At 46.3% G+C, this 14935-nt stretch overlaps 1 protein-coding gene and 1 long non-coding RNA gene across 7 annotated transcripts in view; one reads left to right on the top strand and one right to left on the bottom strand.

Annotated features, from left to right (window-relative positions):
- The window catches only part of LOC118319699, a 38408-nt gene extending 25631 nt beyond the window's left edge, over positions 1-12777 (top strand). For 2 of the 3 annotated variants that reach the window (XR_004796076.1, XR_004796074.1), the window contains exon 4: positions 12484-12777. This is a non-coding gene — a long non-coding RNA (uncharacterized LOC118319699). Of the gene's footprint in view, positions 1-11207 lie in introns of all 3 variants that reach the window. The other variant, XR_004796075.2, reaches the window with a different exon arrangement.
- Positions 1-14935, bottom strand: part of lbx2 (ladybird homeobox 2) — a 131885-nt gene that overhangs the window by 88771 nt on the left and 28179 nt on the right. The gene's annotated exons all lie outside the window — the stretch shown is intronic.

Here is a 14935-nt window from a genome sequence, read left to right as displayed (position 1 = left end):
GCCCCCCTCAGGCCTCTCCCCCCCGATGTCGGCAAGTGAGTTCTGGGCTAATTGGACATTTGGCCCCCGGGGGCCCCAGGGGCCCCGGGGGCCCCTGGTACCCCGCCCCAGAGTCGGCAAGCGAGTTTTGGGCAAAAGGGGGCCATTTACCCAGAGTGGACAAATATTCCTCCGATTGGACATATTTACTGTACCGTACTGTACTACCATGACAAGTTCTGCGATGTCGACAAATGTACCACGAAGCGGACACCCAAAAATTTACAAAGTGAATGAAGTGGACAAAAAGGTCCATCAGTTGGACAGGTGTACGAGTTAGGGAAGTGGTAGGGGCCCCTGTGTCCAACGGCAATACCCGGGGCCCCCCCCTCCAGCCCAGAAAGGAGTGATAGCGCCACCGACAGGCGCAGTGGCTTCAGCACACTTTGCGTCCAATTCGTGATCTTAGTCACAGCCATATGACACCCTAACAGAGACGCAAGTCCATTGTGATGACCTTTGACCAATGGCAGGAAAATGCCCATTCATTCTCAGCCACGAAGTGGAAAATTCCCTTACCCGTGTCCCGTAGGAGGAGTTCGTCAAAGTGCGTCGCCTTTCGTTCACTGCTTACCCCAAGGTAAAATCCAAAATGGCTGACTTCCGGTTGGGCGGAGCTAATTGCTCCAAGAGGCTTTTTGGTAGGTCGTCGGGAGGTACATGAGCCGACCGAATTTGGTTCTTCTAAGTCAAATTTAAAGGCGTTAGAATTGACTTTGAAATGTTGTAGGGGGCGCTATGGAGCCATTTTGACACAATTGGACAAAAGACACATATCAGACATATTGTCTTGCCACTCTGAACATGTCTGCCAAGTTTCATGAGAAACAAAGCATCATAAGTGCCTCAAATATGTAACGTATTTGATGGCGAACAGGGCGTCACCATGGCAACAGCGTTTGACATATGGTCAAAAATTTCACAGTACAATATCAGCCATGTCTCACAACTAAGCTGACCAAATTTGAGGTTTCTCCAGTGAACCTGCGAGGCAGAGGACGTAAAAGAAGAATTTCAAACTTCCTATCACCATTAGGTGGCGCTATGACTTATGTCCAATATTGACATATAGATGTGTTTAGGGTGGGACTGTTATCACGCCTGAGAAGTTTGGATCAGATTAGACCATGTAGCTTTGATTTTGAGCAACTTCCTGTTCATGGTGAATCACGCCTCACCGCGGCCACGCCTTTCGATGTGGAGTAAATCTTTTGATATCGTTTGATGCGGAAGGCCTCCTCTACGCGTTGCTAAAGTTTGAGGCGGATCCGAACAACCGCCTAGGAGGAGTTCGTCAAAGTACGTCACCTTCCGTCCACTGCTTACACCAAGGTAAAATCCGAAATGGCTGACTTCCGGTTGGGCGGAGCTAATTGCTCCAAGAGGCTTTTTGGTAGGTCGTCGAGAGGTACATGAGCCGACCGAATTTAGTTCTTCTACGTCAAATTTAAAGGTGGGACAATTGAATTTTAAATGTTGTAGGGGGCGCTATGGAGCCATTTTGACACAATTGGACAAAAGACACATATCGGACATATCGACTTGCCACTCTGAACATGTCTGCCATGTTTCGTGAGAAACAAAGCATCATAAGTGCCTCAAACATGTATCGGTATTTGATGGCGAACAGGGCGTCACCATGGCAACAGCGTTTGACACATGGTCAAAAATTTCACAGTACAATATCAGCCACGTCTCACAACTACGCTGACCAAATTTGAGGTTTCTCCATTGAACCTGCCAGGCAGAGGACCTAAAAGAAGAATTTCAAACTTCCTATCACCATTAGGTGGCGCTATGACTTATGTCCAATATTGACATGTAGATGTGTTGAGGGTGGGACTGTTATCATGCCTGAGAAGTTTGGATCAGATTAGACGATGTACCTTTGATTTGGAGCAACATCCTGTTCATGGCGAATCACGCTTCACCGCGGCCACGCCTTTCGATTTAGACAAAATCTTTTGATATCGTTTGATCCGGAAGGCCTCCTCTACGCGTTGCTAAAGTTTGAGGCGGATCCGAATAACCGCCTAGGAGGAGTTCGTCAAAGTACGTCACCTTCCGTTCGCCACCTACGCCAAGGTAAAATCCAAAATGGCTGACTTCCGGTTGGGCGGAGCTAATTGCTCCAAGAGGCTTTTTGGTAGGTCGTCGGGAGGTACATGAGCCCACCGAATTTGGTTCTTCTACGTCAAATTTAAAGGTGTTAAAATTGACTTTTAAATGTTGTAGGGGGCGCTATGGAGCCATTTTGACACAATTGGACAAAAGACACATATCGGACATATCGCCTTGCCACTCTGAACATGTCTGCCAAGTTTCGTGAGAAACAAAGCATCATAAGTGCCTCAAATATGTAACGGATTTTATGGCGAACAACGCGTCACCATGGCAACAGCGTTTGAGTCGTTTCAAAAATTTTCACAGTATAACATCAGCCATGTGTCACAACTAAGCTGACCAAATATGAAGTGGATCCAATGATCCTGAAAGGCACAGGATGTAAAAGAAGAATTTCATACTTCCTGTTACCAGTAGGTGGCGCTATGACTTATGTCCAATATTGACATGGGAATCTGTTCAGGGTGGGACAGTTATCATTCATGAGGAATCTGGTAAAGATTTGTCCAAATATGGTTGAGTTATGATGATTCCAATTTTGTTAGCCGTTAGCTCGTAGTTTTTCAATAGCCGCGCGGACGGCTTCCGACGAAACGTCACCGATTTTTTTATATGACATTGTCAAATATGTATAAGTGTACTGAGCAAGTTTGAGGTTGATCGGGTGAATCTGCGAGGCAGAGGAAATAAAAGTAGGATTTGTCACGTTAAATTGCCAGTAGGTGGCGCTATGACTTATGGCCAATATTAAGATGGAGATGTGTTGAGGGCGGTCGTCTTATCATACCCAAAAAGTTTCGTACAGATCAGACCAAGCACCTTCGATTCAGAGCTGTCACTATTTGCACCCGAAAAGACTCCCTTACATAAGGGGGCGCTATGGAGCCCCATGGCCACACCCAGTGCCAGGCCTCTGGGTCTGAGTAGCGGGAGCAATTTCTGACGTGTGTGCCAAATTTCCTTCGTTTTCGCATATGGGAAGTGCCTGAAAAGTGAGCGAACGATGCTGAAAAATAAGAATAATAATAATAATTAAAGCTGCGAGCAGCGATGATCGGGCCCTCGCACTCTTGCCGTCGGGGACGCGCCGGCAGCCGCTCTCCACGCGTCCGCCGGGTCTCGCGACGGCCGGTCGGGACGCGCCGATTTCTCTTCCCCACCCTAGGGAAGCGGGCTCCGGAAACCGTCCAGTGGCAAGAAGCGGCCCATGTCGCGGAGTGGACGTCCCCAACCCCCCCTTGCCCGGCTCCCCGGGGGTCCTAAAAATAGGCGGCGAAGTGTACGTACACTTCAAAATACCTTAGAGCTGAGGTCAGGGTATTCCAACTGGACAAAGGCAAGGTGGTCTTTTCCACCCGGCCAGCACAGTCCTCCTCAGTGGGGGGAACATGTCCACTCGGTGGAAGTGCAACCCACCCCAGGGGCCCCCAGGTACCCCCTGGGGGCCCCTGGTACCCCTGGGGTACCCCCCGGCACCCCTCGGGCCCTCCTCCCAAAGTCGGCAAGTGAGTTTTGGGCCGATTGGACTCTTGGCCCCCGGGGGCCCCCGGAGGCCCCTTGTGCCCAAGCCCCCGGTGTCGGCAAGTGAGTTCTGGGCTAATTGGACTTTTGGCCCCCGGGGGCCCCTGGTACTCCCGGGCCCCCCTCAGGCCTCTCCCCCCGATGTCGGCAAGTGAGTTCTGGGCTAATTGGACTTTTGGCCCCCGGGGGCCCCTGGTACTCCCGGGCCCCCCTCAGGCCTCTCCCCCCGATGTCGGCAAGTGAGTTCTGGGCTAATTGGACTTTTGGCCCCCGGGGGCCCCTGGTACTCCCGGGCCCCCCTCAGGCCTCTCCCCCCCGATGTCGGCAAGTGAGTTCTGGGCTAATTGGACTTTTGGCCCCCGGGGGCCCCTGGTACTCCCGGGCCCCCCTCAGGCCTCTCCCCCCCGATGTCGGCAAGTGAGTTCCGGGGGCCCCTGGTACCCCTCCCCAGAGTCGGCAGGCGAGTTTTGGGCAAAAGGGGGCCATTTACCCAGAGTGGACAAATATTCCTCCGATTGGACATATTTACTGTACCGTACTGTACTACCATGACAAGTTCTGCGATGTCGACAAATGTACCACGAAGCGGACACCCAAAAATTTACAAAGTGAATGAAGTGGACAAAAAGGTCCATCAGTTGGACAGGTGTACGAGTTAGGGAAGTGGTAGGGGCCCCTGTGTCCAACGGCAATACCCGGGGCCCCCCCCCCCAGCCCAGAAAGGAGTGATAGCGCCACCGACAGGCGCAGTGGCTTCAGCACACTTTGCGTCCAATTCGTGATCTTAGTCACAGCCATATGACACCCTAACAGGGACGCAAGTCCATTGTGACGACCTTTGACCAATGGCAGGAAAATGCCCATTCATTCTCAGCCACGAAGTGGAAAATTCCCTTACCCGTGTCCCGTAGGAGGAGTTCGTCAAAGTGCGTCGCCTTTCGTTCACTGCTTACCCCAAGGTAAAATCCAAAATGGCTGACTTCCGGTTGGGCGGAGCTAATTGCTCCGAGAGGCTTTTTGGTAGGTCGTCGGGAGGTACATGAGCCGACCGAATTTGGTTCTTCTAAGTCAAATTTAAAGGCGTTAGAATTGACTTTGAAATGTTGTAGGGGGCGCTATGGAGCCATTTTGACACAATTGGACAAAAGACACATATCAGACATATTGTCTTGCCACTCTGAACATGTCTGCCAAGTTTCATGAGAAACAAAGCATCATAAGTGCCTCAAATATGTAATGTATTTGATGGCGAACAGGGCGTCACCATGGCAACAGCGTTTGACATATGGTCAAAAATTTCACAGTACAATATCAGCCATGTCTCACAACTAAGCTGACCAAATTTGAGGTTTCTCCAGTGAACCTGCGAGGCAGAGGACGTAAAAGAAGAATTTCAAACTTCCTATCACCATTAGGTGGCGCTATGACTTATGTCCAATATTGACATGTAGATGTGTTTAGGGTGGGACTGTTATCACGCCTGAGAAGTTTGGATCAGATTAGACCATGTAGCTTTGATTTGGAGCAACTTCCTGTTCATGGTGAATCACGCCTCACCGCGGCCACGCCTTTCGATGTGGAGTAAATCTTTTGATATCGTTTGATCCGGAAGGCCTCCTCTACGCGTTGCTAAAGTTTGAGGCGGATCCCATGAACCGCCTAGGAGGAGTTCGTCAAAGTACGTCACCTTCCGTTCACTGCTTACACCAAGGTAAAATCCGAAATGGCTGACTTCCGGTTGGGCGGAGCTAATTGCTCCAAGAGGCTTTTTGGTAGGTCGTCGAGAGGTACATGAGCCGACCGAATTTAGTTCTTCTACGTCAAATTTAAAGGTGCGATAATTGACTTTTAAGTTTTGTAGGGGGCGCTATGGAGCCATTTTGACACAATTGGACAAAAGACACATATCGGACATATTGTCTTGCCACTCTGAACATGTCTGCCAAGTTTCGTGACAAACAGATTATCATAAGTGCCTCAAATATGTAACGTATTTGATGGCGAACAGGGCGTCACCATGGCAACAGCGTTTGACACATGGTCAAAATTTTCAAAGTATCATATCAGCCATGTCTCACAACTAAGCTGACCAAATTTGAGGTTGCTCCAGTGAACCTGCGAGGCAGAGGACATAAAAGAAGAATTTCAAACTTCCTATCACCATTAGGTGGCGCTATGACTTATGTCCAATATTGACATGAAGATGTTTTCAGGGCGGGACTGTTATCATGCCTGAGAAGTTTGGATCAGATTAGACCATGTACCTTTGATTTGGAGCAACTTCCTGTTCATGGCGAATCACGCTTCACCGCGGCCACGCCTTTCGATTTAGACAAAATCTTTTGATATCGTTTGATCCGGAAGGCCTCCTCTACGCGTTGCCCAAGTTTGAGGCGGATCCCATGAACCGCCTAGGAGGAGTTCGCGAAAGTACGAGGCCTTCCGTTCGCCCCTTACGCCAAGGTAAAATCAAAATGGCGGACTTCCGGTTGGGCGGAGCTAATTGCTCCAAGAGGCTTTTTCGTAGGTCGTCGGGAGGTACATGAGCCCACCGAATTTGGTTCTTCTACGTCAAATTTAAAGGTGGGATAATTGACTTTTAAGTTTTGTAGGGGGCGCTATGGAGCCATTTTGACACAATTGGACAAAAGACACATATCGGACATATTGTCTTGCCACTCTGAACATGTCTGCCAAGTTTCGTGAGACACAAAGCATCATAAGTGCCTCAAATATGTATTCGTATTTTATGGCGAACAAGGCGTCACCATGGCGACAGCGTTTGACATATGGTCACAAATTTCATAGTACCACGTTAGCAACTTCTTACAACTTAGCTGACCAAATTTGACGATGATGTGGTCAACCTATAAGACAGAGGGCGTAAAAGTGTAGACACATGTTACTTCCTGTTGCCAGTAGGTGGCGCTATGACCTATGTCCAATATTGACATGGTAATCTGTTCAGGGCGAGACTGTTATCATGCCTGAGAAGTTTGGGTCCGATCGGAGCATGTACCTTCGATTACGAGCGACTTCCATTTTCATGGCGAGGGATCGAAATTCGCCACATTTTCGCCACGCCGTCACAGCATGGGCCTCTGACGTACACTCAAGCTTTTGATATCGTTTCATCCCATGGGTCTTTAGATGACACACGACAAATTTGAAGTAGCTCATGTGAAATTTGTAGTAGTAGTTCATTAAAATATGGCACGTGAAATATGGATTTTGACACAAAATGGCCGACTTCCTGTTGGTCATAGGAAATTTTGCCAAGAGGTTTTTTGTCAGGTCCGACAAGATGTATCTGCCACCCAAATTTCATTTATGTAGGATACTCCAAAAATTTTTTTCCTATACCTGCTGATTTTTCCAGGGGGCGCTGTGAAGCCCCTGGGCCACACCCAGTGCCGGGCCTCTAGGCCTGAGTAGCGGGAGCAGTTTCTGACGTGTGTGCCAATTTTCATCCGTTTTCGCATATGGGAACAGGGTGTAAAATGAGTGAACGATGCTGAATAAGAATAATAATAATAATCCTTACGGAAACAATAGGGCCTTGCACCTCGGTGCATGCGGCCCTGGTGCATGCAATGCCCCAGGTCCGCGCACCTCGTGCTCGGGCCCTAATAATAATAATCCTTACGGAAACAATAGGGCCTTGCACCTCGGTGCATGCGGCCCTGGTGCATGCAATGCCCCAGGTCCGCGCACCTCGTGCTCGGGCCCTAATAATAATAATAATCCTTACGGAAACAATAGGGCCTTGCACTTCAGTGCATGCGGCCCTGGTGCATGCAATGCCCCAGGTCCGCGCACCTCCGTGCTCGGGCCCTAATAAACGTGCTGAAAGCTATCTTAAAATCATCAGATAGTATTTTAAGTGGGTTTTATTTATGAGGAAGATTCAGGTCAATATTTGCATTAGTCCCGGTGGGGATAATATTTCTGTTTTGCATCTGTGCAGCTGAAAGAATGAAAGCATGTCACACTTGTCTTTACAAATAGACATGAGCAGTAGTTGAAGAATGATTTGTCCTTTCAAGCCATGCCACAGCATGCGCTATTAAATACATGTCCCTTTGATCCGTCTCAAACTATGACATGAATTACAACCATGTACATGGGAGCTACACAATGCGCAGAGCAGAGAGCTCAGTCGCATTTCACCATGTATCCACGCTATGTTGTACTGGATAGGGGCAAAAAATTAAACATACATAATGTGAATATTTCTGTTCTATTTTCATACTGTTACTGCAAAATTATTTTCCCCCGATATACTGGTATATACTTGACCAATTCATTTGATTCTCTCAGCATGAAAACTTAACTTTCATCCATCTATTATCTATACTGCTTGTCCTTAGAGGGTCGCAGGGGAAGATTGAGCTAATCCAGGCTGATATTGGACACAATGTCAGACAAAAGGCCAACATACAGAGACAAGAAACTATTCACACACACACACACCCCCCACACCTACAAGCAATTTAGAGTTGCCACAACCTAACACGTCTTTGGACTGTGGGAGGAAGCCAGAGTTACCAGAGAAAACCGGCTATGACTCAGGGAGAACACAGAAAGGCCAGGGTTGAACGTTGTGAGGTGACCCACCCTGACTCAAACTTGTTATCTTCTCATCATATTTGTAAAATACTTACGTGTCAAAAAGCCAACATTCAAGCATAGGGCAAAAGTGTTGGGGCTAATTCTGTAACAGTGTTGTTCCGTTGTGGTGTGGTCCCATGCCATCTGGCCACAGATTTGAGCAGAGGTTGGCACGAGTCCACAACCTTATACTTCCATCACACTGGTAATGTTCCCTGTCTATTTATACCGTGCGAGCAAATGGCCATAGCATAGGTTTTGTAGCGTGGCATTAACAAGCAGAAACGTCCGGACAAAGGAACCGATGGATATGCAGAGCTATGTGTCGAGGGCAAAGGCAGCTCGGGGGGATGTTTGAGATGACTTCCGAATAGTTGAAAAGTGTCCACTTCTGCACATTGGAGCAGGGGCTGCTCATTATCGTCCCCCCCCCCCCCCGAGGACTGGGCACAACTGGGAGAGTCTTCACACCCTACCCCCCCTCTTGGCCGACTCACCCCATTGTTGGCGCTCTTGGGGTTTGAACACAAGCCGGACCACCTTCGGTCTTTGTCACGCACTGTTCCCCACTGTACTGCGACAGACCCCCGCTTTACCACGACTTCACTGGGACATCTGGTCTTACAGCGGCCGCCACCTGTTTCTGAGGAGGGATCGCTCACAAAACTGGGATCCATGATATGCCCATTTGTCGGCTGCATTAGTTGCAGCGCGTCATGCGATGTGACAGACTAAGCTCTGTGCTCTGTACTATCTCAGGTTTCTCATTAAAAGATGACCAGAATGAGTGAGCAAGGCGGAGAGGGGTGATTAGGTTGGGGGATTGTGTGGGATTTCATACAATGCGTGTCATACTTTGCCCAAACAGTATCTGATGGAGGAATGAAGGTGTACAGTCTTCAGTTGTTGCCTCAGGCGTAGCCTCGGTCTGTGCACTGATTTTTACAGTCAATTGAAGGAGTCTATAGATCCAATAACACTGTCAAGATGTAGCAAAAATGAAAATACCTTCATGTAATCAAGCTGAGAAGAAAGTAAAGCCAAGAGCCTACTGTATCCGTCTGGCAGGGAAAAAGGTATAAAATCATCGACTGTGTCACAGAGAGGCATTTCAAACATTCAGCGACTTCAAGAGCATTGAAGACAATTTATAGATCAAAACTACTGTGTTATTTATAGACTCAAAGATACAAGGACTATCTATATTTCTATATATATAGAGAGAGAGAGTGAGAGCTCTTAGCTAAAGTCACTGCCATTTGCTTTGAGAATTTGCTTCAGGAATCTGTGTCCAGATGTGCTCTTTAAGAACAGTTGGGGTGCTAATAAGGTGCCAAGAGAAACAGGAGGACAGCACATGAGGAAAATGCTGGATATCAAGTATAAGGAGGGTGAGGAGAGCTGAGACCTGGGCCACATTAACTCAGCGGAAGTAAAACGACGAGATGATGCCTCAGTGTCACGACCCGGAAGTTGGAAGCTCACGTGTTAATGTTATCAGAGGGTTCGATTCAAATATTTCAAGTGTCATGTCCGTTGAGCTTGTAACCACACCCAACAGTGGTGTCACGGTGTACCGACACACCCCCGACTACATTTCATCATCATCATCAAGACGACAACTTAAACCCCAGCAGCTCAGCAGAAGCAGGATTTTCATAGCTTTTTTAAATGATCTAACGAACGATCTAAGAATGTTTAATAATGATTTCAGTGCTGCAACATGAACTGAAAGTTTTTTGTAAACCACCAGGCACTCGGTCAACCGCATACCTCCACTAAAACTCAACTGACCTCTTATGTTTAAATCCACTAGTCTTTTTCTCATCTGCACCTATAATCGCACACACTCACAGATATTAGAGTCCATTAAATATGCCAGATTTTTTTCATCAAGATCATGAATTATTGCCTGGGAAAATTAAGAAAATGTAGGATATGCTTGCAATGTTAAAGAATGTGATGGAAACATTTTTTGGGGGGTGTTTTCTTGGCCCATGTCCCATCCTTCAGCCATGTTTCGTTGAAATCTGTTCAGTATTTTTTGCCTAATCTTGTTAAGAGACAAACCAGCCAACCAAACAAATGCACAGGTGTGAAAACATAACCTCATTCGCAGAGAACATTATGAAATAAAGAAAAACCACAGACGTGTCACAGATTATAATATCACTGTCTACCTTCTTTTGACAGAGTTTATCTCTGATCCATTTTTATATCAAACTGCCGTCAGTTGGGTAATTGTACAAAGTCAGTATATAAATGCGCATGTGCATGTGTTGTTTTTCTCAGCGTGAGATTACTCACTTGCAGGAGTGGTCAGGAGTTGGGGGGGGGGGGGCGGTCAAGGAAAACACAACCAACTTCCTCCCCGTAAGTAAAAGCCGCGCTCCTGAACGACCGACTGAGTGGGTGTCTCTCGCCGGGGAGTAAGAACAACCAAGAGCAGGAGTTTTTTCACACCCCGCCTTGTTAATTAGCTTTACCAATGGTGCTCAGAAAAGTTTTCATGTCACCTCGCTCGGCGGGGGGAAAGGAGGAGAAACATCTTTCAACTTCACAGGGAGGCCTGAACCAGAAACGTGAATCCCGATCTCGCCCGAGCCAAGTCTTACACAATATTGGCCAGAAGCAAAGCGTATTTAGTTAAAAAACAATATGTCCTATATGGGTGATTGTTATTTATTTTTTATTTTTTTTGCAAGGTGAAACAAAATCATTCAATATGTCAAAATTATAAAACATGTGCAGTATTTATTTTTAAAGGAGCAACATATTATTCCGTATAAAATACATAATTTGGTTTCATGTTGAAGCATCAATTCTTAGTTGAAGTAGGAATTGACAAATTCAAGGCAAACTTTTTCCAATCCCCTCCAATGGGACTAAATTCCGACTCCCTCTTTGTTCAGGTTTGTCTTCAGTCTACGGGAGTGCCCCCCAACATGTCTCCCTTCTTTTTCCTGATCCCCTTCCCCTCGACTCTGCTCATAGTCTTTGGCCGAGCAGCTGCTCTGCGATTTAGATATCATCCTTCTGGCGGGCAGATACAGGACATCAAGACATCCTTTTCTCTGGGGAGTATGGAGAGCATGGAAGAAGCAGAATGTGTGAACGGTGTTTGTCGGACAGGGTTTGATAAAGAGTCTGTGTGTCAGTGACGGCAAAATGCCTCCCAGGAGAATCCCCCTGCACTGCACCCGGACTCAGGAATACAGTTAGGGATTTCTTAAGATCACTTGAAGTCGTAGCCTAACTTGGTCACACGGCGGGAAAACGCCAGAAAAGGGAAATTAAGCATTATCTTGTGTTAATATAAAAGCTGGGGAGGCCTGGAAGGTTTAATTCGAACAAGTGTCCTCTTATCTTTGTTTTGCGACGTTAATATAACAATCCAAACAAAGTGAGAAAGACAATCTGTCCTAAAGCATCTTAATTATAATGTATTTTATTTAAAATCATGGGATCATACTCCCATATGTGTTAGAGAACATGTGTTTTTGATGACCATGTGCGCACATGCATGAGGCTGCAATTACAGATGCATGTGCATGAATAATAGTTTGACACAATTAAGGCAGCTAGAGTTCTTTTGTGTTGCATGCGCTTGTAAAGTTCAATCAATTTAAACAATGCTATTTTTTTCTTCTTCAGTGCTGCAGCTAAATTGGATGATCTGTCGCCTTAAATCAGACAGTTCACATTAATTTTTTCTGTACGTGCGCTATTGATCAAAAGCCTGTCCGGATCTTTATTGCATCTCTGTTTATTGCATTTCTTCATTTCACTTCTTTCCGTGACAACGTTTGGCCCAACGTACAGAGGGACTGTTTCGTGGCAGGGCTCATCAGATGGGAATCCAGATCAATTTGTTAGGTCATGTTTGACCGACTCATTACTGGCGGTTCGATTAAAAAAAGCGCAGTGGGCTCAGGTGACTGACAAGGCAGCTGAAGCCATTATGCAGAGATTTGGGATCGCATCCCAGGCACTGGATGGCCATCCCCTGTCCAGACGCCTCCTACAAACTCATCCATCACGAGGAATTTCATTTTGCTCCTTAATGTGGGCTACATGTTGTTCTGGAAGCCGCAGAAATGATCAGAACTTGGGCCAGATTGGACCGTGGACTGAGCGTGCTCAGTCATTGTTATCATCAACTATTATTGTCTTTCATTGATTTGGCAGGAAAAGAGTGACTGGCCACGTTCAAAAACGGAGGCGTGTTCCCCACAGCGGTGCCAACACTGGGCAAGATCAAATACTCAATTTCTGCTTCCTTTGCCAAGGACGGCAATTAAGGCACATTCCACTCCCGACTCGATCCTGGTTTTAAATGTCTCCAATATTTCCTTTTAAACAATTGTGGAAACAGTTTGGAATTATTAACATGTGTGTCCACTCAGCGCGGCCTGCAGAAGAAATGAATTGTTCAGCTTTGATGAGTGCTCTAATAAATTATCATATTTGTCAAGAAACACATTCCTTGGAAAAGGAGCATTTTGTTTCATTTTTGTTCAAAAATCCACCCAAAAAAACCCCTCTGTATTACAGTTCAGGCTTTATACAAAAAACAGACTAAATGATGCTTATTGTAGGCTCATCAAGACTTTGAAAGTTATATTTTTATTGCCAGCTTATTCTAGATCCCGATGAGACTGAATCAAACGAGAAGAGTCCACTGCCTAAGATACCCCTTTCTGTGAAACATTACCAAAGAAAAAAACCCAGGATTAATATTTGCTGAAATGATTAATCACACTCACTGATGGTCATTTAGGGGGAAAAAAAACAACTCCAAGATCTCTTCATTTCCAATGTTCCATCTCAGTGAGCTTGGCTCTAATGGTTGCCATGCATGGAGTCCGCCTCTGTCAACACCCCGTAAGAAACCCAGAGTGTGTGAAGTTATCTGCAATTCAGAGTAACCACACATTCTGAATGAGTAAGAAAACCGAGAGCTGGATAATCATGAGTAATGGGACTGGTATACACTACAGACCGGTGTTGATTAGTGCAATGAGAAGAGTATTTGTTTGATACCATACTATAAATGTGTAGTTTTATCTGTCTGTTGTGTTAGATTCAATGACGCAATGTAAAGTGACAAGTATTCTATAACAAAACGGTTGATTTTGATGTAAATATTATACATTTTTCCCTTTCTTTTCCATTTCTCATATACATTTCTGTTGTTACGCTGTTTTTTTATTGTATCTTTTTGCTATTTTGACATAAAATGGCTTAATATCCTGATGAGGATAATTTTACACGTATGCCTTCTTTCCAATGACATTTTATCTTTGCAAAATAGTGTAAAATGTCTCAGCCATTAGGCCGCAGAGGATTAACCGCAACATCCACAGCTGGTGGACCTTCCCTCTCTTTCAAAGTACTTCCTGTCTCTCTACGCCGACTGTCAAATATACCCCAAAATAACCCTAAAAAAGTTGTTAAAAATACTTTGCTTTATGATAAATGCATTTACATTTTGTTCCCATTCAGCTCAGTGTTAAAATGTTCTCCTCGTGACTTTTAGTTTTTCCTCCACTTCAGCTTTTCTTTATGGCCTTCAGAGGCGTTTATTAAGATGACAAATGGATCACGGCCGCAACGAGCTGTGCTTATCGCCATCACTATGTTTACATTTCTACCAGCATTCTGGGCTTCTCCACAGATCTTCGTCACGGGCCCTTAAGTATTTCATACCCAACGTCACGCTGTGTTTACGATACCGCCAAAACCTTTATTACTGTCTCGGCTATCGTAACAGTCGGGGGGACTCGCTGGGGGCAGAGAATGGCAGGCAGGCCTTTTAGATGGGAGCACATACGCATGGTGAAAGATGTAATCCTCCTCTCCCCCTCTTGCCCTCCGTTTGCGATTCCCCCCACACTGCCCCCTTAATGGCGGCGGATCCCCCTTCAAGGCTGTGAACCCACACGGCGCTCCAGTCTGCCGTCATGCCTGTTGACTTCAGAGGGTTCTGATGTCATAATGAAGGGGGCTGGCACTTGGATATGGCTCCTCGGGAATTTCATGCTCCCCGTGTTTTGAACAGGCCAAGACGCTCAGCTGGCAGGTACAGTAGAAATTGGAGTTTTATTGCCTCTGCCTGGGGGGATTACCAGCCACCCCTGAGGCAGGAACAGGGCAGCCAAGGCGGCGACGGCAGCATCAGGCCCCTTCGCTCCCTTGAACCTCCAAGCTGCATTTCTCACGCCATCTAATCTGACACCATGGCTCAAATCCTGCTAATCTCCTCCGAATAGAAAGGGGATCCAGGGTGGTATATCATTTGCTCCTCCGGCAGCCTGTTCCAATAGTTAATCGATTCATTGTGCCATAGGGCTATGACATGTATCTTGAAATTAAGAGGCAGTTCACTAGTTAATACATTTTTGCCTAGAGAGACTAAAGCAATATGACTTTTTATTATTTTTCTGGTTATGAAATGCATCCTCCTGATGGTCCAATGTACAGCAGAAGTACAACCAAAGACATGCGAAGCAGGGAATTAAACAAAAATGCAACAGCAGGCTGAAGGACAGTGGCAGATATGGTATTGGCGCTATCCAGAAACCATGTGCAATACGTTGAGGCTTAAGAGGAAAACAGGGAGAAGCAGGGAGAGACCGAA

The sequence above is a fragment of the Scophthalmus maximus genome, chromosome 9 (assembly GCF_022379125.1).
Source record: "Scophthalmus maximus strain ysfricsl-2021 chromosome 9, ASM2237912v1, whole genome shotgun sequence".
NCBI classification, from domain to species: Eukaryota; Metazoa; Chordata; class Actinopteri; order Pleuronectiformes; family Scophthalmidae; genus Scophthalmus; species Scophthalmus maximus.
This window is presented reverse-complemented; position numbering and strand designations above follow the sequence as displayed.